Raw genomic sequence first — 25,594 nt, 5'->3', positions numbered from 1 at the left:
GGTTTGCTTTTAGTAGTTGAGATTTCTGTGTGGTTATCTGTTTTTCCTTTTATCTAGATCTCAATTTTATAATTCTGCTTTGTTACCTAGAATTATTTTGAAATGCTACGTTTCTGGAAAAAAAAGGTAGACGGTCATACGAACAGCAAAATTCCTATTTTCTAAAACAAGAAAATGGTTAGAAAATAATTTTAAAATAATGAGTGTTTTTTTGTTAGGGCTTTAATGGTTATTGTATTCTTAATTTTAGAGTTTCCACCTTTTTTCAGATTTATTCTCCTGAATATTTGGAAAAGCTGCATTGTTTTGTGTACTATGCTAAGTCGCTCAGTCACGTCCGACTCTTTGCCTGCCAGGCTCCTCTGTCAATGGAATTCTCCAGGTAAGAATATTGAAGTGGGTTTCCGTGCCTTTCTCCAGGGGAACTTCCCAACTCAGGGCTCGAACCTGCATCTCTTACGTCTATTCATTGGCAAGTAAGTTCTTTACCACTAGCACCACCTGCATTGTTTTGGAAAAAAAAAAATCCTCAATCATATAAATATAAAAATAATTATTTGCATTTTGCAATATACAGTTTGTTTTTTTTTAGGTTCACATGTAATATATGACCAACTAGTAGAACCTTGTTTATGAAGTCTATTAAATATATGGTACAAAGAAAGGTTAAATATAGTAATGTGCAAATGTGAAAATTTTTGAGAGACAGAGGATGGTTTAACCTTAAATGAGTTTCATAAAATCAAAATTTATTCGGTTTTATATCTAGCACTCATTACATGGGAAATAAATTCTTTTTAATCCCCTTTATTTTCTGAGTCTCCATGCTTGAAGATACTGATGTGTTATTATCCTGCAGCACTAGTTTTATTTACCCACTATGACTTCTGGTTCCCAATGACCAGGCCCATTTCAAAATCGAGGCTGGATTTGGCAGAATATTGCCACCATTTTGTTTTTTCAAGCTCCAAAAATGAGACAAAGATATAAGTAGCATCTCTTTTCACCTTCTCAAAGAAAAGATTGTATTAATATATACCTGAACCATCCCAAATAACTATAGGGCTCTGAAACACAAGAGCCATTTATCACATTTGGTTTCCTTCACTTCAACAAATGCAAAACAGGACACTTTAAGGATCTCCCCAGAAATTTAGAGGGTTAAAATTTCAGTCTTCAAAAGTGAAGTTACTCATTTAAGATTAAAAATTTGCTGACAGTAAGTTTGGGAGTTATGATGGCTTCAGATACTTATAGTTTGGTCACAAACTATTGGCTTGTAGAATAGCTACAGTAAGAAAGATTGGGCTTTTGAGTCTGTTGTTCCAATGTGAGATATATTACATATAACACACCACTCGTCACATTAGGAGGTGAGAAGTGTATATCTTCACTTAATTGGAAATATCCTTTTCCCCTAGAAAAGATGATTTACAAAGCCCAGCTCGGGCAAGGACGTTCACAATTCAAAATACAAAATAGACTAGTGCAGTCACGGAAACAATGAGGAACTGAACGGACTGCAGGCACATCCCTTCAGTTCATTACAAAATGAGAGTTAGGCCTGGACTATTTCATTTTGGATTGTTTTTTGCAACCTCATAATCTCTTTAGTGGCAGTAATTTGTTAATAAAACAGTGGTAATGAAACAGAAGTATCTGTTTACAGCAGTGCCCATGTATTTCTTGTGCTTAAGCCTGCTTTCATTATTTACAGGGAAAGGTACACATTTGCTCTGGCATGCATCAGTAATAGAAAACCACTTTACAGGAGGATAGGAAAGGACATCACCAGTAGCGAATAATGTGTGTATCTGGAATCATTATTGCCCCCTTCAGAGTGTTTTTTCAGTTTTAAAGCAACAGATCTTGAAGCAAGCTAAGAGCTGCAATACAAACATAGTTTATCTTTGGTCCTTTAAACAACAGTTCTTTGATCTGAATGGGCTCTCTGCATCACCAGTTACCTCTTAAGTTTTTCTCATTTCTTGACTTGGGAACCTCCATTCTAGTCTGAACCAACAGTAATTCTAGAAACAAAATTATATTTCAAAGATATATGAATTTATTTTTCCTTACGTCTACGAAAGTTTATTTTTTTCTTCTGTTTCATGTTTATTGATAGCACAGTAGATTTGTGCCTATAATTTGTATAAAATATTGAGGATTCTTGATGAAAACATCAAGAAAACAATCAAAATTCCCCAAATCTAAAATAACAACAATGAAAAATTCAATTCATTGAAAATAGGTAATATAATTTTTAATACTCTGAATAGAAAGACCAGCTTTTTTTTCAGTTTTGAAAAATTTATTTTAGTTAAACTTAATAAATAAATTCAAATATGATATTTTTAAAGGCATTCATTACTTAAAATATATTTTGCATTTGATAGATCTTTCTCAGTATGACAGCACAGAATGCTGTATGAGAAGAAAGGCTATCTAAAATGCGATTCTTTAAGTCTACTGTAAGCAAAAATCCCTTTGTAATACAGTTTATGTTGCAGTACTCTCTTATGTCTTTCATAAAAATCTGAATTCTTTGAAAGTCAGTAGACAGTTACAACAGAAGGGTTGTAAAAGCTTTATCTATTATGTCAAAACATGTTCTATTAGTTAATAATGGATTGGCAAGAGAAGTCTTCTCATTTTAATGATTCCCAGATCATGCATTTTTCTGTATCATAGGACTTGCCAATCTGTATATGTCATTTTGCCATGTATCAACCATGGTGCAATTCCCAACTAAATCTCATTGCATGGCTGGTGGCATAGCATAACCCTTTTTAGTCAGCTTCCTCATATGTAAAAAATGAACAATGACAATTCCTGCCATAGATGAAATTTATTCCTAAAGAAGATCTTGCATCAGAACACAAAATGGAAATAGAGGAAACATTTGTTTAACATTAGCTTATCAATAGTATATTTCAAGGAAGTAGTGAAGTCATCATTTACAGTGGTGTTTATTGGGCTGTATATTCATGGCTTGAAACTGAGATTAAGGGATGGGAGATTTTATGTGCCTATTAAAATTATTTTCCTGCAACTAATTCTATAAGATTGTAAAACGAACTGTGAAATAATTCATGAAAACTATGAAGTCAGAGTACTTCGGAAAAGTCATTCTGTTCATAAATGTTGCACCTTTCCAGTCACCAGCCCTTACGATGCCACAGGCAGGCACAGACACAGAAGTATATCCACGGGAAGGGAGGAGGCATGTGTCTAGGAAGAAAACTGGAATGTTCTTATGAACCTTCTGCAGAATCTGCCAAATGCACGTGAGTGGTTTCACCTCTTAAGATCATCTCCTGTGGCTAAGAGCTGAGAGAAAGATCAGCTACCTAAGTTTCCAGGCTTGGTGCAAAATGAAAATGTAGGACCCCTTTCTTAAATAGCAGGAAACAAATGCTAGCCAAGGTATGTCAAATAAAATTCCTTTCTTCTGTGCTTCTTCTATGTCTTTCACAACCTGAACTATATGCTTTTAAAAATTTACTATGTAATGGCCTGCCCCTTGGGCACGGGGATTTCTGGCGGGCTAGTGCAGACATTCACAGGCCCCTCGGGGGCCTCGGCTCTGTGACTGGGTGTGCAAGTGTGCAAGGGCCGCCCGCTGCCCACCTCCTGCCAGACACCAGGCCAACACTCTGATTCACAGTGAGCCGGGGAGTCAGGCAGGCTCAAACCACGGAGCACAGACAGCCTCGGGGGTCACTGTGACCTCTGCCCTGGGAGGTACCAGCTGCCTGGATGGGGAGTGGGCGCATAGTGAGAGGTTGGGGGGCAGTGAGAGACTGGCCCCTGTGTGTCTCCTGCGGGTTGTGCAGAGGAGAGGGACAATCACCCCTTGGTCTCACCAGGACCAGCCTTCACCTTCTGGGCACTGGTGACCAGCCTCAGGCTGGCAGTGCAGGGCGGAGGCTGCGGCTCTGAGATGGAGCAGTGCTGAGGTTCTAAGTCTCCGGGGGGCACTCCCTTGCAAACCCCACGTTCAAAGCTAAAATTCTTCAGAAGTGCAAGGCAGCGACCCAAGAGGCCTTAAACCCCAGGTGCGGGCGCCGGGTGTAGACAGGGTTTCTGCCGCTGCTCTGGTTGCGGGCATGGGAGGACAGCCTTGGCCCAGAGGAGGCACAGACTGCACTCCTGGGCTTCCGAGCAGATCGCTCCTGATGTGAAGGACGTGCCTTCCGGAAGCATCAAGGAATGTTGGAATAGTGGTATTTCAATTTTAAAAAAATTATTTATGAATCAAGATCCAAGCAGTATCCTCTGAGTGATGATCCTGTGGAGTAGACCGTCTCTGGAGCTGGCGGCTGGCCTGCCCATGACCTGGCTTCCCAGCCAGTCTAACTGCTTTGGGGACCTCCCCACAGGCGGTTTATGTTTATTACCCAGCTGATCCTCCCGCCTACCTTTCCCACTGCCTTCCTTGACTAGGGTCACTAAATGTTTTTCCTCCCGTTTCAATAGATAGCCCCTATTAGGATTCTCTGTGTGATTTAATCAAACAGGGTTCTCCCTGGAATTCAGAGGCAAAGTCAGAAAATGCTTTCTGAAATGGAAACAGTTAGGAATACCCATGAAATATGTGAAATTAGGTGGAAAGATTCTCCAGGGTGCTGTTTCTATTGCTTTTCTCTTTAGAGAAATCTGCTATTCTCTCACCCCTCCCCGCCCCCAGCTTCATCCTGAGAGGATAGGAATGCGTCTTCCTATCCTGCTCAGGACATTGTTTTGTCCCACCCACTCGAGACCACACTTGCCATATATTCTTCTGAGAATCTGGCAACCAGTTCAGGGTCTTGTCATTACTTGCGGTCTCTCAGGTATCCTGAGAAACTCAGGGGCTGTTTGCGTGACGAATCCAGCTCCGGAGACATTTGGTTTTCATGGTGAAAGCACCGTATCTTCCGAGGCAACCCACTCCGGAGGTTATCAGCACTGCTAGTCTTCGTGACAGTTCTTCCAGGTTTGGAGATCCACTGCTCCCCTCTTACACAGCTCCCAGTTTCTTTAGGTATCTCACCAGCTTACTCCCCCCGCATTTGCTCTCCCACACCCATCACAACTTGCAGAGCCTTGTCTTCCCACCCCCCCCTGAAGCTTCTAAGCCCTACTGTGGTGCCTTTTTTTTTTTTTTTTTCCATTTTGCACTCTCAAATCCTTGGGCTGTTACCTAATTCTCACTGTGTTTTGTTTTGGTTTTTCAACACAGCCACTTGGCAAAGTTTCAACTTTGATTCCACTCACATCCTCTTCCTCTGATTCCATGCCTTATAAGTGACATAAAGAAGGGGAAAAAATTCTAACACTATGAATGAGCTTTACTTTAAATTTATGGTTTCAAGCCTTCAACGGAGCCAGACCTTCGTTGTCCTCCAGAGTTTGGTGTTTGTAGCCATAGCCAGCTTTTGCACCCATTCCCTGGGTGTACACTCACTTTTTTGTCCCCTTCCTCCTGTACTGGAGTCGATCTAAGTAGACCCAGCAAAAGACTTTCCTACTTCACGGAAAAACTGGAAGCTGAACATTTCCACATATTTATTTCCTCTTCCTCTCAAAACGATAAAGATATATGTATCTCTGCTAACTCCACTCCTCTACATTCTGACTCTATTAACCATCTCTTCTCTCTTCTTTATCTTTAGATGCATCTTAACTGTCTCTTTTCATCCAACATATAAACAGTTGCTAATTTTCCCCACTGTGTGTGTGTGTATATATCTATATATATATATAATGATATAAAACAAAAATTATTTTTCCCATATCATTTTACTTTATCTCTATTTCACAGTTTTTGAAAGACTATTCTATATTGGCTGTCACAGGTACTCACATCTCATTTATAAGCAAACATTTACCTCCAATTCATTTCTAAACATCCTGGGGACACCAGATATTCTAAAGACACTTTGTTCTCTTATCCAGTGTAACTTACTTGAGGTGATTGGTATCATTGATTATCCTTGCCTTCTTGATTCTACCTTGCATACGTGCTAATTCACATAAACATTTGCTATTTACCCTTCTCTTTTAAACAATTTTATTCTTCCTTTTGTGACCACTACTGCTTTGTCCCTTTCATAGGCTTCTCATTTTTTTTTTTTTTTTCCTGTTTCAATTTGGGAGAAATCAGGACAGCATCTTTATTTTCTTCCTTCAATTTCTAGGTGAAATTATCCAGACATATGAATTTTGGGCTCCTGCTTCTGACCAAAATGGAATAAGAAAGATGGAATTTGTCCTCCTGCCTAAACAACTGAAAATATGAATAAGTCTATGAAACTTTTGTTTTCTTAACACTGCACATCAAGCTATCAAAGCCAGTGAACCATGAGAGATAGGAAATAAGTGAAATGAGCACTGATTGTCCCAGTTAAGTGCTTCAAGGACTTTCTAGGTCATAGCTCAGTAACGTGGGCAACCAGGAGGAATTCAGCAGGCTCACTGGGTTGAAAGAACAATGCTGAGAAGAGAGGACAGGGGAACCAAGGAGATTTGCAGAGGTCCTCTAGTCTTTGGCGGAGTAATGATTGGCAGAATTTTTGAGGGAACTATTTGAGGCAGGTAAAAGATCACCCTAAAGGGTTAGAAGAAACAGTATCTAGAGCTCACATAGGGCTGGGAAGAGTACCTGTTCCCCACTTTGATTGGACAGCTATACACATACATACACACACACACAAAATATTTAAAATACAATATGTTAAGGTTTATTATGGTGATGACAAAAAATGAAAATACCATGGATGGAGAAACCAAACTGGGAGGGTCAACTTAAAATGTACTGTTATTTCAGTTAAATGCTGAAAGTTGCACCTTGACACTTTTAATTGAGGTCTTTTGTGACAATTCAGCTGCACTGCCCGGCAGGTAGGCGGCCTCACGGCTCCAGTGCAACCCGGCTGCCTCTGCAACCAGCGACGCTCCTCTCTGCCCAGAAATCTACCTGCTCAGACATGCAGATGACACCACCCTTATGGCAGAAAGTGAAGAAGAATTAAAGAGCCCCTTGATGAAAGTGAAAGAGGAGAGTGAAAAAGCTGGCTTAAAGCTCAACATTCAGAGAACTAAGATCATGGCATCCGGTCCCATCGCTTCACAGCAAATAGATGGGGAAACAGTGGAAACAGTGTCAGCCTTTATTTTTTGGGGGCTCCAAAATCACTGCAGATGGTGACTGCAGCCATAAAATTAAAAGACGCTTACTCCTTGGAAGGAAAGTTATGACCAACCTAGATAGCATACTAAAAAGCAGAGACATTACTTTGCCAACAAAGGTCTGTCTAGTCAAGGCTTTGGTTTTTCCAGTGGTCATGTATGGATATGAGAGTTGGACTATAAAGAAAGCTGAGCATGGAAGAATTGATGCTTTTGAAGTGTGGTGTTGGAGAAGACTCTTGAGAGTCCCCTGGACTGCAAGGAGATCCAACCAGTCCATCTTAAAGGAGATCAGTCCTGGGTGTTCATTGGAAGGACTGATGTTGAAGCTGATACTACAATACTTTGGCCACGTGATGCAAAGAACTGACTCATTTGAAAAGACCCTTGTGCTGGGGAAGATTGAAGGCGGGAGGAGAAGGGGACGACAGAGGATGAGATGGCTGGATGGCATCACCGACTCAATGGACATGAGTTTGGGTAAACTCCTGGAGTTGGTGATGGACAGGGAGGCCTGGCGTGCTGCAGTCCATGATGTTGCAAAGAATCAGACATGACTGAGCGACTGAATGGAACTGAACTGAAGACTGGCTATTTGCTTTGCAATGTTCCAGGTTGCAGCCGTTTTTCAAAACCAGAGCTTCTAAATTCTTTGAAGGATTTGAAGAATTCCATGATAGGTTTTATTGCAACGTGTATACTTGTATTTGTCTGTAGTTACTGTGGACAGTTCCAACAGTCCCCAGAGATAACTTTCGTGCAGATGCCCTTAGGATGGCTGTAAAGAGAGGCGAGCCCCTCACACTGCCTGGGCCTGGAGCCCTCCTCCTGGCGGACCACGCCACCGCTGCCCTGGCTCTGCCTGTGAGTCTCTGGGTCCAGGTCCTGACTGGTTTTACTCACAGGGCCCCAGGAATCCGGACTGCCGCACACGTGCTAGTTGCTGCTGCGCACATCTTTGCTTGTAGACCTGCTCCATTGTTCCATAGGACTTCATTGAGAAACACAGGTCCTAAGGTAAAATTATTAAGTGTTTCCAGAAGGTGACATGAGGGCATTAAACCAAACTGGTGGGGGGGTCCCCTTTTGAGATAGGACTCCGTGGGCGGGCACAGTGCGTGACTGTGAGGCAGTTGTAATCCCAGAAGTGGTTCGGGCTTAGGTGCCCTTTGATCCAGAGGTTCGTAGTGTCAGGGTCTCGTTTTCCTTTCCTGGGGTTTCGTCTGTCTTTTCATTCTGTATGTCTTGGTCCTTATGTACTGGTTCCATCCTTTGACTGGTTTCCTACATGAAAGCAAAATGGCTGCAGGCATTCCAGGTCTTTTATCCATATAATACACACCCTAGAGCAAAAGACATACTATTAGTCAAGCGTGGGTTACGTGTTCACGCGCCTATGTGTTTGGCTACCTGATGGGCTTAGTCTAGCTCATGCGCTCCACCACTAGTAAGGTTTTCTGAGGCCATGTGGCTCCTAGCATGGAAACTGAGAACTATTAAAAAGGCAGAAATTGCTACTGTGAATGGAATCACAAATGTCCACTACAGAATATTTCTTGACTTAATGACCAACTGAAAGATTGAAGTTCTTCATCCTGGGAAAGAATTTGTAAATATGCCTCATTTCCAAAATCTTAACTGAAGTTGCAACTAATACTATATAAACTGATGTCTAGATAATTATAATATGGTAATTGTTAAAAGAATATTGTAATGAGAAAAAGTTCTGTTAAGAGATACTGCCTACTTAAGAGATATTGAAAAAGAAGAAGATGTCTCAAGGCTTCCAGTGATCAAGACTGATTATACTCTAGGTAAATGTGTCTCTGAAGATATAAAAGATAAAACACTAACCTGATGAAACTATCTTTAAAGCAATAGCAATATTCCTTATTATTACTCTGTGATTAATGGGCAGCTTCTCTAATATAATTTGGCTTTTGTGATGAACCTACACACCAGGAGGAAGTATACAAATGTATGGTAGCTACTAATAAATTATCAATTTAACTCAAATAAATCTTAAAAAAAATTCTTATGTGTTTGTTACATTTCCCAAGAAATTTAATATCATTCAGGAGTTGAACAACCTAAAAAAAAGGAATGAAATTAAAACAAAGAAACTGCAAACAATATGTTGATGATGTTGTCAACCTATATATCTGAGGATTTCACCCCTGGTAACTCCATACATTTGTTTGTCCATTAATTAATTATAATTAATTTATATCAAAATTACTGGGCACTCTAATGTTCTCAGCTTTGTGCTGAGATGCAAAGATAATATGGTGGAGTGGACCTTCAATAATCAACCTCGAATATTTTCTATTTTTTAACGATCTTAATGAAACCTAGTCATTTTCCCAGATTCCTATGCTTCACTACCAAATTGCAAATATTCCATTGCATAAGTTTGGCTATGGTTGTATGTACTCACTGATTTCATCTGGGAAATGGTACTGAAAGTGTTCCCTAGTTCAAACTCAGATGGCTCACCGTTTGGCTGGTCAGTCAATCAAAAGACAAGGTGCTGGGCAGGGAATAGCAACTTTATTCAAAAAGCCAGCAAGTCCAGAAGATGATGAACTTGTGTCCCAAAGAATCATCTTGCTCCAGTTTGGATGCCAGTTTCTTTTATAGAGCTAAGAGAGGGAGGTGAAAAGCTAAAGTTAAAAAGGAGAGAAGTTGTTGCAAATATTTCCTGGGTCCAGCCAGATTCTGAAGGGAGTGTTTCCTGTGAGCTTAAACGAAGATATTGTAGCTTAAAGCTCAGCATGAGAGTCAGGGTTCCCAGAGATGGGCCATTATATATGTTATAAGCTGAGGTACATCCTTTAATGACTTATTAACATAGCAAAAGCAATAGAATACAAAGATTACAGTAAAAGAAACAGATCCAATATGGAGTCAGATTTGTTCTCTATTACAAAAGTACACAATTTAAAAAGTATGTAATGTACTATAGTACATATTTTTATATTTATCTAGAACTTTTAAGTTAAATAGGAAAACAGACATGGGATGAAGAAAAATTTACATACTTGATTTGATTATTAAATAATGCAACATATAATTTGGTGAATTTAAAAGGCATTTATTTTTTGCTATGATAGCCACTGAATTTCACTTTGGTGGGGGCTTAGTTACTCTTGTAAAATAGTGATTAAAGGAGGCTGTTCCTCCTCTTCAAATCATTCTTATTATGTGTATTCAATTTGCAAGACAAGCAATTACTGCTGTTTGAATCTGGCAAGTAGCCACTATTTTTAATTGAAATGGTATTTTGCAAAATAAAGACCATGAAGTTATATAAGGAAGTGGTGTTGATGTGTTAACAGGAGTGAGCTATAAGGAATGACAGTTACATATTTTAGCATGTAAAAATATTTTCCAAATTAGCAGTTAGTGAAATTTCTGTGACTGTCACACCACGTTCATCTGTTTCTTGGGTAAACAGGGCACTTATAAAGATGGTTTTTAAAAAACAGCAGTGCATCATAAGGGTCCTATCACAGGAGCTTGGTTTAAGTAGAACACAGAACTCCTGCTCAACCAAGGTGAGCTGGCCTTCCGAGTTAGACTGACCCGAGTGATCCTATCTTGGACCTTACATAGCTGACAGACCTTGGGTAAGTCCCATAAACACTATGAAGCTTCCATTCTCTCATTTCTAAAAAACTCAAAAGTAGTTTTACATTATGGGTTTTTTGAGTGTATGTGAAGATTCAATGAGAGATAATGTCTAAAACACTTTTACCCATGCCTGGCATGTAGGTGTTCAGTAAATGGTACCTGTTATTTTTCTATTTGCTTTTTGGGAGCATGTAGATAGAAATGTGTAGAAAACTGATAATTTTTTATAATTTTTATGAAGATGTTTTATATTCAACTGAAGTAGTATTTATTAATATATATTAGTATTCAAATCTAGTAATATACTGTACTCAGTTTGCTTCACATAGAGTCTGCTTTGTTCAATTTTGTTCTGAATTTATTTAGAATGAATCTGAATTCAGTATTAAATCTTGCCAAGCCTCTGAAGCTTACCCTCACTTCTGAAATTTAAGTAAAGGTCTTAGTTCTTTCTGCCAAAACAATGACTATACAAAAAAAAAAAAAGACTGCTTATTTGGATTACATAAGCAAAGTAACCAGAGAGAATTAATTACTGACTTATTAATCCATTTATTTTTTTCAAGTTAGTTTTATCCTATGAGTACTACAAGGCAAGAATAATTTTAGGGACTAGAGGGTATAATCTGTCTAGTGAAATAATTTTCAACCATTTTCACCTGGTCTTCCTTAGAATCATATGGGAATATTTATAAATACTTATGCCTGGGCTCTATACCCAGAGATTCTGATTTAATTAATTTGTGTGATGTTAAATGTTTTTAAAACCTTTTCATGGCAATTCCAATACATAGCTATGCTTGAGAACCATGTATTTAAAGCAGTGGTTCTCAATTTTGTGAAAAGATATAATATTCACCTGGGAGTTTTTATTATTAATTAATGGAATTTAAATTTTTATTGAGATAAAATATAGAAACATAAAAATGTACTAATCTTAAATGCAAGTTCAATGAATTTTATGTTTGTGTATCTCTGCATAGTAACTTCAATCATTATATTTTCTCTAGTCCAAAATGTTCCCTGTGACACTTGCCTTTTTTTTTAATTGAAATATAGTTGATTTACAATATTCTGTTAGTTTCCAATGTACAACATAATGTTCAATACTTTGATAGATTATAGTTGATTTAAAGTTATTGCAAAATAATGGCTATATCTCCCCATGCTGTAGAGTATATTTCTGTTGCTTATTTATTTATACATCGTTGTTTGTATCTCTTAATCTCCCACTCCATTTGCCCCTCCCTCCTTCCCTCCTCCCATTGGTAACCACTATTTTGTTCTCTGTATCTTTGAGTCTGTTTCTGTTTTGTTACATGCATTTGTTTATTTCTTAGATTCCACAAGTAAGTGATAACAAAGTGTTTGTCTTTCTCTATCTGACTTATTTCACTAAGGATAATATCCATTAGGTGCATCCATGTTGTTGCAAATGGCAGAATTTCTTTTATTTAATGGCTGAGTAATATTCCCATGTGTGTGTTTGTAGCACATCTTTATCCATTCATCTGTTAATAGACACCTAGGTGACTTTTGTATCTTCGCTATTATAAATAATGTGGCCATTAACATTAGAGTGTATATATCTTTTTAAATAAGTGTTTATATTTTTTTCCAGATAGGAGTGGAATTGCTGGATTATATGCTGGTTCTAATATTAGGTTTTTAAGGAAACTTCATGCTATTTTCTGGACTAATTTACAGTCCCACAAACTGTGCACTGGGGTTCCTGTTTCTCCACATCCTCATCAGATTTGTTATTTGTAAACCTTTCGATGATCGCCATTTTGATAGATATGAGTTGAAATCTCATTGCAGTTTTGATTTGCATTTCTCTGATGTTCAGTGACATTGGACATCTTCATGTGCCCGTTGGCTGTCTGTGTATCTTCTTTGGAAAAACATCTATTCAGGTCTTCTGCCCATTCTTAATTGGGTTGCTTGTTTTTTATTGATATTGAGTTGTATGAGCCGTTTATATATTGTGGATGTTAATCTCTTAGAGAGAGAGAGAGTGTGTGTGTGTGTGTGTGTGTGTGTGTGTTAGTTGCTCAGTCGTCTCCAACTCTTTGCGACCCCATGGACTGTAGCCCACGAGGCTCCTCTGTCCAAGGAGTTCTCCAGGCAAGAATACTGGAGTGGTTGCCATTCCCTTCTTAGGGGATCTTCCCGACTGAAGGATTGACCTCAGGTCTTCTGCACTGCAGGCAGATTCTTTACCATCTGAGCAACCTGGGAAGCCCCTTATTAGCCATATCTTTTGCACATATTTTCCTCCATTCAGTAGGTCGTCTCTTGTCTTTTTGCTTTGTCAGTGGTTTTCTTTGCTATGCCAAAGCTTTTTTAAGTTTAACTAGATTCTATTAATTTATTTTTACTTTTGATTCTTTTTCTCTGGAAGACAGATCTCAAAAAATATTGCTACAGTATATGTCAAATAGTGTTCAGCTTATGCGCTCTCCTAGGAGTTTTATGGTGTCAGGTTTCCACTTTGGTCTTTAATCCATTTTGAGTTTATTTTTGTATATAGAATGAAGGAAATGCTCTAATTTCATTATTTTACGTGTAGCTGTCCAGTTTTCCTAGTGCCATTTATAGAAGACACTGTCTTTTCTCCATCGTATATCCTTGCCTCCTTTGTTGTAGATTAATTGAGCATATTATTGGGAAGTCGCTCAGTCATGTCCGACTCTTTGCGACCCCATTGACTGTAGCCCACCCGGCTCCTCCATCCATGGAATTTTCCAGGCAAGAATACTGGAGTGGGTTGCCATTTCCTTCTTCAGGGGATTTTCCCAACCCAGGGATTGAACCTGGGTCTCCCGCATTGCAGGCAGACTTTACCGTCTGCACCATAGGTGTGTGTTTACTTCTGGACTCTGTTCTATTCTATTGATCTGTGTCTGTTTTTGTCTTAATACCATACTATTGTGATTACTGTGATTTTGTAGTATAGTCTGAATTCAGAGAGCATGATTCCTGCTGCTTTTTTCCCTCAATATTGCTTGGGCAATTTGGGATCTTCTGTGGTTTCATATGCATTTTATAATTATTTGTTCTAGTTCTGTGAAAAGTATTACAGTATTTTGATAGAAATTACATTAAATCTGTAGATTGAAACTGTGAGATAAAAAATATGTGCTGTTTTAAGCTTGTGAGTTTGGGGGGTAATTTTGTTATGCAACAATAGATAACTAGTTGAGTTTAGCATATTGTTTTATAACTGTTAAACTGGTTAATGATGCTTTCATATCCTCCCTGAATAAGTAAACAATTGGACCCCACATAGACAAAGATGTTTTTTTCCCAGCCTTTGGCCATCGGACAGTATATTTGAGAGGTGGAAACTAATAAAGTCAACTTGTACTTGCCCAGTTTGCTGCCTTAAAAGAATTTTCAGGCTACAGTGCTAGGGGGGGAGACTCACATGGCGTTCAGCAGACTCCTGTATTTGAGGAGAAAACGCGAACATTCTGGGAAGAACGAGACAGCTAAGGTCCTCAGAGCAGAGAGCGCAAAAGGAACAAGAACAGAAAAAGACAGCTCTGGAATTTTTCAGTGGTTGCCTATGTGGTGGATGCATCAGCAAATGTTTTTGATAAAACTGTGCGAAGTCAGGAGGCTTTGCCCACATCGGAGGAGGAGGACATGGCCAGGCGTTTTCCATCGCTGGGCCTCTCAGGGGTTCCAGTGCTCCGGCATGTCCTCCAGGAGAGGGAGACCTGGGCCACTTTCCCTGGAGACAAGGACACTGGGCCGGGCCCTCCTGTGGGCAGTGGCCGGGATGGGGATTGGAGCAGTGTCGGGGATTACCCTTCACTCTTCACTTTGTTTAATAGGCTGTATGTTCATCCACCTCAATGGAACTGACTCAGGTACATTCCTTTTTAAGAATAATGTTCCGTTCTAGGTATGTACCACAACTTTATCCTTCTTTATGAATCTTCAATAGACATCTAAGTTGCTTCCATGTTCTAGCTTTTGTAAAAGCTAGGGTGTATGCCCAGTAGTGGGATGGTTGGGTCATGTGGTAGGTTTATTCCTAGTTTTCAAGGAATCTCCATAGTGGCTGTATCAATTTACATTCCTGCCAACAGTGCAAGAGGGTTCCCTTTCCTCCATACCCTCTCCAGCAATTATTGTTGTATATATATATTTTTTTGATGATGGCCATTCTGACCAATGTGAGGTGATAACTCATTGTAATTTTGATTTGCATTTCTCTAATAATGAGAGATGAGCATCTTTTCATTTGTTTAGTAGCCATCTGTATGTCTTCTTTGGAAAAATGTCTGCTTAGACGTTCTGCCCACTTTTTGATTTGGTTGTATGTTTTTTTTTCTGGTGTTGATCTGCATGTGCTGCTTCTATATTTTGGAGATTAATCCTTCATCAGTTGTTTCATTTGCTATCCCATTCTGAGGGTTGTCTTTTCACTGTGTTTATAGTTTCCTTCACTGTGCAAAAGCTTTTAAATTTAATTAGGCCCCATTTTTTAATTTTAGTTTTTATTTCCATTACTTTAAGAGGTGGCTCACAGAAGATCTTGCTGTGATTTATGTCAAACAGTGTTCTGCCTATGTTTTTCTCTTAAGAATTTTATAGATTCTGGTCTTACATTTAGGTCTTTAATCCATTTTGAGTTTATTTTTGTGTATGGTATTAAGTAGTGTCCTAATTTCACTCTTTTATGCATATCTGTCCAGTTTTCCTAGCACCACTTATTGAAAAGACTGTCTTTTCTACATTGTATATTCTTGGCTTGTTTGTCAAAGATAAGGTGCCCATAGGTGTGTGGGTTTAACTCTGGGCTTTTTATCTTGTTCCATTGTTGATATCTCTGTTTTCATGCCAGTGCCATACTATCTTGATGATTGTAGCTTTGTAGTATAGTCTGAAGTCAAAAAGGTTGATTCCTCCAGCTGTAGTCTTTCTCAAGATTGCTTTGGCTATTCAGGGTCTTTTGTGTTTCCATACAAATTGTGAAATTATTTGTTCTAGTTTTGTGAAAAATACCATTGGTAATTTGATAGGGATTGCATTGAATTTATAGATTGTTTTGGGTATTATAGTCATTTTCACAATATTGATTCTTTAAATCCCAGAACATGGTATTTTGTCTCTCCATCTGTTCGTGTCATCTTTGTATTTGAGATTCCCTAAATTGCCATTTGATATTCTGAGCTTTTCTTATATTGTTTACCTAAAATTTGATTTGTGAACACAGTCATTTCCTACAGTCTGAGTACTTCCCAATAATTAAGGACTCTAGGACTACAGAGCAGGTTGGGTATAAATTTTGTACTATCTTGACATCTTGACCTTTTTATCCATTACTGATTACTTTGGGGTCAGTAATTACACATTAATATTTTTTTTTCATGTTTCATGAAAATTAATAATTTTCATCTAGTGACTGCACTGGATATTCAAAAGTAAATAGGTAAATATATGCCCTTACTTGAAAAATCTCACCATCTAAAGAGAGGAACTGACACATGAGCATCTAAATATAATGCAGTGTGACCCGTGCATGGACAAGGGACGGGAGTGGCCAAGCTTTCCCGGCTTCAAAACACAATGTCCTAGAAAAGCCCTGATGACCCTCATTCATTAAGGTGCAAGGTCACTGTTACTCAAAACCCTGCTGCTTTTCAAAGCTGCTGCTGTTTCATCATCCATCCTTTCTTATGCCATCATCATTTATTTTTTACTAAAGTCATAGGATATTTATGTTGAGACAGTGAAAGAGAAATTCAGGTTTATCTGTTACATCTTTCTAACTCACTCATGAATCTCCTAGAGAGTAATCTGACAAAGGACATCCACTTTGTGTTTGAGCACTTTTAGGGATGGGAAGCTCAGTAAGTTTCAGGGTAGCCTAGTCCATTGTATTAATGATACAAAATTTACTTTAACAGTAACTCTTAATTTTGCTTCTAGTCATTTTTCATTCATTACAGACCTGCCTTTGTTTTTCCAACCTTCAAACAGAGGGCATTAATAAAAGCACATATGTAATTTAAAAGTTTAATTACTTTGCAGGTACACATGGCAGAATCAATTTATAAACATCAATGGAAACATATTTTATGCAGTTTTAATGTACCACAAATTTAATAGCTATCATTTTAGTGGCATATCATTAAATGTCATTTCCCAACTTATGAAAACTGTGTTTCAGTTAATGGTACTAGTTCATAAAAAATTTTAAGACTATCTCCAACTCATTTTAAAAATGCAATTTTGATCAATAAAAAAGGTGCTTTTAAATGGCACCATAAAAATAATTTAATAGAACTAGGTTAAAGCAAATGAAGTAGTTAAGAAATTTGTCTTTATCTTATCTGGAAAACTCATTGAAGAATATTTGTAGTATTTAAGCACTTCATTAGGAAGCATTATCATTACAGATGTGGTATAGAGAGTATATTTAGAGTGTAGATTTTATCTCAGTTCAATGATGGCAGATTAAATAATACTTAGGTGACTTCAGGAATATTTGTCTTGATTGTTGCATTTATTTAAAAAAGCAAAGAATGAAACCAATCATGTATACCATTATGTTTTCATAAGCGTTAAGTAGGACAATGAAAACATTAATTAAAAAAGAAAGTGTGAAGACTATGCATTTTTTCATGTAAAGTTTGCAGTTAGTGTTCATAACAAAGTTCAAATAACTTTGTTCATAACAAGGTTACTCACTTTTAGGACTCCACAGTGAGTGTGAAATTCTTGGCATTTAAAAGAATAATTGCACACTTTCTGCAAGATTAAAAAATAAATTATACCTGTTCTTAAATTGATGTAATAGCTGTTCCCACTTTGAGTGGCCAGCTCTCTGTATTCCCTCAGGTGTTCTACTCCCTTGATTAATTTAGAATTAAAAAATGTCAGGTGTAGGCAATAAATACTAATTCTACTCCTGTACTCGTAATCCACCTTGGCTTCCCAGGTGGCGCTACTGGTAAAGAATCCGCCTACCAGTGCAGGAGATACAAGAAATGTGGGTTCAACCCCTAGGTCAGGAAGATTCCCTCCAGGAGGAAATGGCAACCTACTCAAGTATTCTTGCCTGGGAAATCCAACAGACAGAGGAGCCTGGTGGGCTACAGTCCGTGGGGTCACAAAGGGTTGGACACAGCTAAGTACTTGTAATCCAATTTAAAATTACTTTTCTTCTTATTGCTGTCTTGCCAAACTTCTGTATGGTTTGAACTTCACAAGTCTTTTTTTGACATAACATGTGCTTATGTGCTTGGTTTATCTGGTATACTCTAAGCTATGCTCGATTTAGTTGTAATTGTTTTTAAAATGAACGTAGACCTTTACTTTCATCCAAATTTATTCTTGTTGGCCTTATAATATTCACTGTAGGATATATATCTATTATATAGATAGATATCTATATATCCTCTACATGTATAGATATAGCCTGTATATCTTTAGAGATATAGATATCTCTTCTTTAGTGAATAACATTGTGATGGTTTTTCTGCATGTCAACTTGACTGAGTCATGGAATGCCCAGATAGTTGACTAAACATTATTACTGGGAGTGTCAATGAGGGTGTTGGCTGATGAGACTAACATTTGAATCAGTGAAGCAGATTGCTATCCCCAATGTAGGTAGAGCTCATCCAGTCCTTTGAGGGCCTGGATAGAACAGTGCAGGGTCCGGGGAAGGAGGTGGTGGTGGGGGCCGCATTTGTTCCTTTCTGCCTGATTGTATGAGCTGGGACATGAGTCTTTGGCTTTTGGGTTGAGATTTACACCATTGGTTTCCTTGGTTCTCAAACCTTTGGACTCAGACTGAATTATACATGAGCTCGAATTGCAGTACCTGTTTTCCTGAGTCTCTGGATTGCAGATGACTGATGGTGGAACTTCTCAGCCTCTGTAGTCCTGCAAGTCAATTCCTTGTAATGAATATACACGATATTTTGAATATTTAAAATATTACATTCCTTATAATACATATATATGTTGTATATACATCATGAATTGATATATGTTCTATTCTATTTCTCTGGAGAATCCTGATTAATACAAATACAAATATATATATATATATATGTTGACTCATTGGAAAATACCCTGATGCTAGGAGGGATTGGGGGCAGGAGGAGAAGGGGATGACGGAGGATGAGATGGTTGGATGGCATCACTGACTCGATGGACATGGGTTTGAGTGGATTCCGGGAGTTGGTGATGGACAGGGAGGCCTGGCGTGCTGCGATTCATGGGGTCGCAAAGAGTCGGACACGACTGAGTGACTGAACTGAACTGAACTGATATGTATACACACACACACATATACACATATATACACATACATAATGGAAGTCTATCTATCTATCTAGTGTTATCTATTTATCTATCTACCTATCTATGTGTCTGTCTTATATCCTGGAGGCTTTCAGGCAAGTTTCAATAGTGAATTTGATCAGTGATTTTGGTCAGAGTTTTACACCTATATATGTTTAGGTAGGGTTTGGTGCAAAAGGCATTGTATATTGAAATTGTTAAGTTTGAAATAGACAACAAATAAGAACCCTGAATGGGGAAAAAATGAAAAGGGAAAATTAATGAAATCATTTGCATACGAATGTCATAAGTATTTAAATGGAAAGAAAATTACATTAGTTTTGGTGAAAATAAGTATATGTAAATTATTTTAAGCAATTAATTTTATCTACAAGGGGGACTTAATTTTCTAATAAGATAAGAGATGGAATGAGTTTTTCTTTAAGATTGCTACCTTTTTTCCCTGTTTTAAAATTGAAGTATAGTTGATTTACAAAATTGTGTTCAGATTGTTTTGTGAACAGAGTCTAATGTACTCTTTTAGTCAAAAAAGTCATCATATTCCATTTATTGTTAGGAACACTGTGGGGAACCCAGAAAATATTGTCATCATGTTATTTTAATTTTGACTAGCTTTAGCAAAAGTCAAGAACATTATGAAAGTGCTCAAGTTCTATGGGAAATCTACAGGAACCTTGGCATCAAGGGTAATGCTGGAGTCTCAAGCTCACCCAGACTCCCTTCCCCATCCATCTCCTACTTCTACGTGTCTATTCTCAACTTTTATACTGTAGGCATAGTTGGGAAGATAACCATTGTTAGCCATTCCCAATGCAGTGATTTTCTCAGAGGAGATGCTGTCTCTTCCCCAGTCTATTCAAATCAGTCTTGGATTCTGACTAGTGCCCCCTGCCCCCACATCAGTCTCTGTGTTCAAGAAAATGTGCCAAGTCATGTTGATCAACCATGCTTCAATACATGTGCCCTGAAACTAGGGCACAGGAGAATAGGTTTATGATCAGGAATAGAAGGTTGAAGAAAAATATGTCAGGTGGCCAAAAAAATAGACACTGCATTCATCCCATAATATGTAGTAGTAGAGTGGATGTGGTGTTTATAAATTTAGACTACTATATATGATTCTATATAAACATTTTAATACATGCAAAATAGAGCTTAGATTAAAAAGCAGTATTTTATGGGATATTTGTTGCACCAGAAATCAGAGGTCCTGAATCATGAGTTAGTCTCTTTATACTCATAGGCCTTGGATAAGTCACCTAAATCCTGAGCCATATATATATATTTTATATCTAAAATGAGAATTTTACAAGTATAGACTCTGTATTTTCTTCTCCAAAGTTGTCTTTGAAGATGATATGCATGGTTCAGAGAAGACTAAATAAAATGGCAAAGGGGAGAAAGGTTTATAACCGTAAAGATTTTGAATAAAATCTTGATTCCTTTCAGACAGGAATTACTCTGAATCATACAAAATACTCCTAATCAATAATATATCATTAAGCTGACTTGCCCTGAAATATGCAACTTTCCATTTCCGCATTTGCTAAACAGGCAGAAGATATCCATGTTAGGAAGTCTGAGTTGTCTTTACTGTTTCTTTGTTCCTGGGATTGATTTGTATGTGGGTTGGTGGTGGTGGTTTAGTCGCCAAGTCCTGTCTGACTCTTGCGACCCCATGGACTGTAGCCCACCAGGCTCCTCTGTCCATGGGATTCTCCAGGCAAGAATACTGGACTGGGTTGCCATGTCCTCCTCCAGGGGATCTTCCCGACCCAGGAATCGAACCCAGGTCTCCTGCATTGCATGCAGATTCTTTAGCGACTGAGCCGTATAAGGTACGAAGGAGAAAAAGGTATTTTTACTATACTCTTCAGCTCTTCCCAGATACTTTGTCAAATAGCCACATGCCAGCTTTTCCTTTCTGCCTGAATATCAGCTGTGATTAGACAATTTACCTGAATGTTCACAGCTTATACAAATATCTAGAGATGCAGGGATGGAGCAGCAAATGGCAACCCACTCCAGTGTTCTTGCCTGGAGAATCCCAGGGACAGAAGAGCCTGGTGGGCTGCTGTCCATGGGGTCACACAGGGTCGGATGTGACTGAAGCGACTCAGCAGCAGCAGCAGCAGAAACGCAGGGAAACATCATAGGATTAGAATGTTAATCTTGCAGGATATGATGGACCAAGAGATGTTGACTAATCTTCTGCCTTCTAGAACTTCTAGGTATGCCCTCAATATCCAGTAAGGAGAAGAGCTGTAAAGGGTAGACACGTGACCAATAATCATCACGGAACAAATCTTCCAGGCATTCATAATAAAACTACAAGTACAATCATGTTAGTGTCCTTTATTATATTTGAAGAACTCAGGACCATTTTTCTTTCTTTTAGCCTATGAGACAATATAGTGATGTTTTCTTCCAAAACAATATCTACAGCGAGATTCACTTGTATTTAAAATAGTGCATATGAACATAATGATTTATCAGCTTCTATTTATTTCACACTCACAAATAATTCAGTGAGAAGAAAAGCTATACTAGTATTAGTTGTTTAACAGTTAGATCCATTAAACAATAGAGTCACCCCACTCCAGTGCTCTTGCCTGGAAAATCCCATGGACCGAGGAGCCTGGTGGGCTGCAGTCCACGGGGTCGCTAAGAGTCGGACACGACTGAGCAACTTCACTTTCACCTTTCACTTTCATGCTTTGGAGAAGAAAATGGAAACCCACTCCAGTGTTCTTGCCTGGAGAATCCCAGGGACGGGGGAGCCTGGTGGGCTGCCGTCTATGGGGTCGCACAGAGTCGGACACGACTGAAGCGACTTAGCAGCAGCAGCAAACAATAGATATATGAGATCTTTAACGCTCACTGGCATTTTCCCAAGAGTATCTAGTACAATGAAGATACAAGAGAAGCCCAACATTAGGTTCACAGGAACCTGGTTTTAAATTATGGCACTGTTACTTTTTAGCTCTTTGATGCATGAAATGTATCTATTTTTATGAATGTACACTTTTTAATCTGTGTAAAATGATAGCATAATATAGTGTCGTGTTAAGAATATAGTATACTATCTAGACTACTATCTTTTTCCCTTTCTAGTCCTCTTATAGTGGACCCTATCATCTTTTACTGATTTGTTCCCAAATAATTTATTATTATTTTAAATTTAGAGAAAAAGTTTCTTATATTTAGATGCCATCTTTATATTAAGGAGTTTTATTTTATCACATGGCATGCATCAATAAAATTATTGCCTTAAAAGGGTGCTATGAATTCTGATAAATTTAGGCATATTTTCTTATAATTGAGAACTCATGAGATGAAAAGGTCCTTGTTGAATTACCTAAGACTTTACATCTGAAAACCAAACCAAGTTTTTCAATAGACTTGCATGTCTTGTTGAGAACAGGAGGTACTTGGTGAGTGCCATTTCACTTCTTTCTATATTTTGCTATTATCATAACAAAACATTTCCTAGTTCTTTATACTTCATTTGTCAAAAATTAGCATGCTCACTCATGCCTCCGAAATTCTCTGTATTGTCTCTTGGGATGAAAGAGATAGAATTATGTGATATGTGTAAACAGGGATTAATTTAATCTTAGGCAAATCCACACTTTGCAGTGTGAGTGAGGTTTGCAAAGGATTATAAATACAATGAAGTTAGATACAGTTTGACATCTTGTTTTTTGAGCCTCACACTTTGAAAAAGCTTTTGAAAAATCACTTATTAATTTTTGGTATGCAAAATCACATGGGAAGAAATCAAAATCAATTGAGCAACAAGTCAAGTTTACTTTGGATTGAATGTTAAAAATGTTTCTTACTTATTGAAATAGAAATTAGGTTTTATTTGATTCTAAAAGGCATGTCTGTCTTGCTTAGAGATGCATGTTGAAACAATGTTCATAACCTGGGACATCTTATTCAATTTGATTCCCAGCATTGTTCCTCACTGGACTGGGCAGCATTTATTTGGTGACAGCTTATGAACTCTAAAGTACATAAATTTAATGGCAGGAGTCTGTGTGGAGAGATGGGCAGAGAGAAGCCCAACAGACCTCATGTGGCTAGAAGTGATACAGTCGAAAGTCACAGCCGTCATACTCATCCAAGGTTTAAGCTTTAGCTATCTTCTTGGTTAAAAAATATATTTTGGGGAGATTGGACTTCATCCAAAATCAATTTACAACTCTTAGATTTTTTTAAAGCTTTCACAGAAGGAGACATGAGTTTGACACCTCTATTAGAGCTAAACTTCCAGGAATATCAGGAATCGACATTATCGGTTTAATAAAGGGTAAAAAATCCAGTCAATGCAGCATCAAGGTTTGGGATGGAATGGAGCAAGTTGGGGATTTTCTTTCAGAGGCTAATAGCAAGGTGGTGTTAACTCTTAACAATTAGCAATTGGATTGTATGGAAGAAAGGAACATATAATTTAAACAATAGAGATCATATCTGTTTTCAGGATCTCTAAGGTGAAAGAGTAGAAACATTTGAAATTGTTAAAAGTCTTGACTAGTCAAGGCATAGAGGAAGGGCGTGTGGGCCGTGAAGGGTTATAGCTTCCATAGATCCAGGATATCAGAAAAAAGAGCAGTCCTCCATGAACAGAGTAAATGGATTCGGTTGTCTGTGGATGTGAGCACAAGCTGTCTGCGATTAGAATCAAAACTATCCTATCACAGCTGGAACCATTAGGATGGTCTTGGGTGGGATTTAGAATGGGGGGAAATCTAAATTTGAATCTCAAGGCTGTCTTTCAAATTACAGAAAGCGCTTAGAGACTTGCCTCCAATGGAAAATTGTACAAGCTAGAAAAGAAAACATGAGTTTGACTACAAGTGTGCTAAAAAAGATAACACTGTCAGTATTTAGGTTTAATTTTAAAAGATCAAATTGAATGATACTGGAATGATCCTATGAGATTCTCAACCTTTAAATAGGAAAATGTGGTTTGTGAAAAATTTTCAGAAAAGTACATTTTCGTGTATGTGCATTTAATAAAAGAAGTATAGAAGAGATATTTAGGGCATAAATTAAATAGTTAAAAACTTTTTCATGATCCTGAAAACTCACTCTGGTTTCAGTAAAAGGATTTTCCATATGGTTTATTAAAATTTTTTCCTTAGTTAGTCACTATTTAATCTTCACTATATTCTGCATATCCCATTCTTTAGACTTTTAAAAACAAACATCATACCTATCTGGCTCTTTGACTTTATTCTAAAAGAATTAGTTTCTTTTTTATTTTATAGCTGTTCTAAATTTGGGAATTTTATTCTCTTGATGTTGTTATTTTAGCAGGTGCCATGCCCAGGTTTTAGCTTCCTAGCTTTGTTCAGAGGCAAGGAAAAAAATGTGTAATGGCTAAATTACCGACCAGGCACCTGCTGTCAAATAAAGTCAACATAGAGTAAATCACTCCCGCCCGCAGATCAGAATTTTACCTCCCCCTCGGCTGTCTGCTGAGCATAAAACAGCACCTGAGACGTCACTGTGGGGATGCTTCTGTCAGAGTGCACCGCCACTGCCCTCTGATATCAGTGCTGAAGCATTGTGCCCTTCCGGGGACCTGCAAGATTTTCCTTGGATATCGGTTGATATAATCATGATAGAGCTTATTTTATTATTTGCCTCTTACCCATTGTCTCGTATTTTCTAAGTTTAATGAGAGACTTTTTTAGTTACACAGATATATCAAATGAGATTTTAAAAATAATATGTTTTGTTAAACAGATTTTTTTGAAAGTCACCCAGTTCATGAAATAAAAAAATTATGAAAAAAAAAACCATACTTATTTCAAACTGTATGGCAAATAGCTCTTTTATGCCAAAGCAGAATTATATCCCTTGAATTGAGCCATGTGAAATAGTAATAATCATTGAATTCTGATTAATACCATTTGGGCAGCTACTACATGTAAATCCCTTTTCTAGACACAGTGAGATTTAAATGATGGATAAGAACCAGTGCTGCCCTCTAGAAATGTATAATCCAGCGTGGTCAAGGAAAACTGTTTCTGTTGTTCAGTCGCCAAGTTGTGTCCAACTCTCTGCAACCCCATGGACCACAGCACATCAGGCCTTCCTGTCCCTCACCATCTCCCGGAGTCAAAGAAAATAATATACATGGACTGATATGCTTAGGGCTTCCCTGGTGGCTCAGTGGTAAAGAGACCTGGGTTCGATCCCTGGGTCAGGAAGATCCCCTGGAGAAGGAAATGGCAACCCACTCGAGTATTCTTTGCTGAAGAATCCCATGGACAGAGGAGCCTGACGGGCTACACTCCATGGACTGCAAAGAATCAGACACAACTGAGCAATTAAACCACCATTACCACTGATACACGTGTTAAAAGGCAAATAATTTTCAGTGGTATAATACAAGGTTCTCAAAATTTATTCCTTGGATCAGAAGCACCAGCATCACTTTGAG

The sequence above is a fragment of the Cervus canadensis genome, chromosome 4 (assembly GCF_019320065.1).
Source record: "Cervus canadensis isolate Bull #8, Minnesota chromosome 4, ASM1932006v1, whole genome shotgun sequence".
NCBI lineage: Eukaryota > Metazoa > Chordata > Mammalia > Artiodactyla > Cervidae > Cervus > Cervus canadensis.
Note: the sequence above shows the minus strand (reverse complement) of the source record.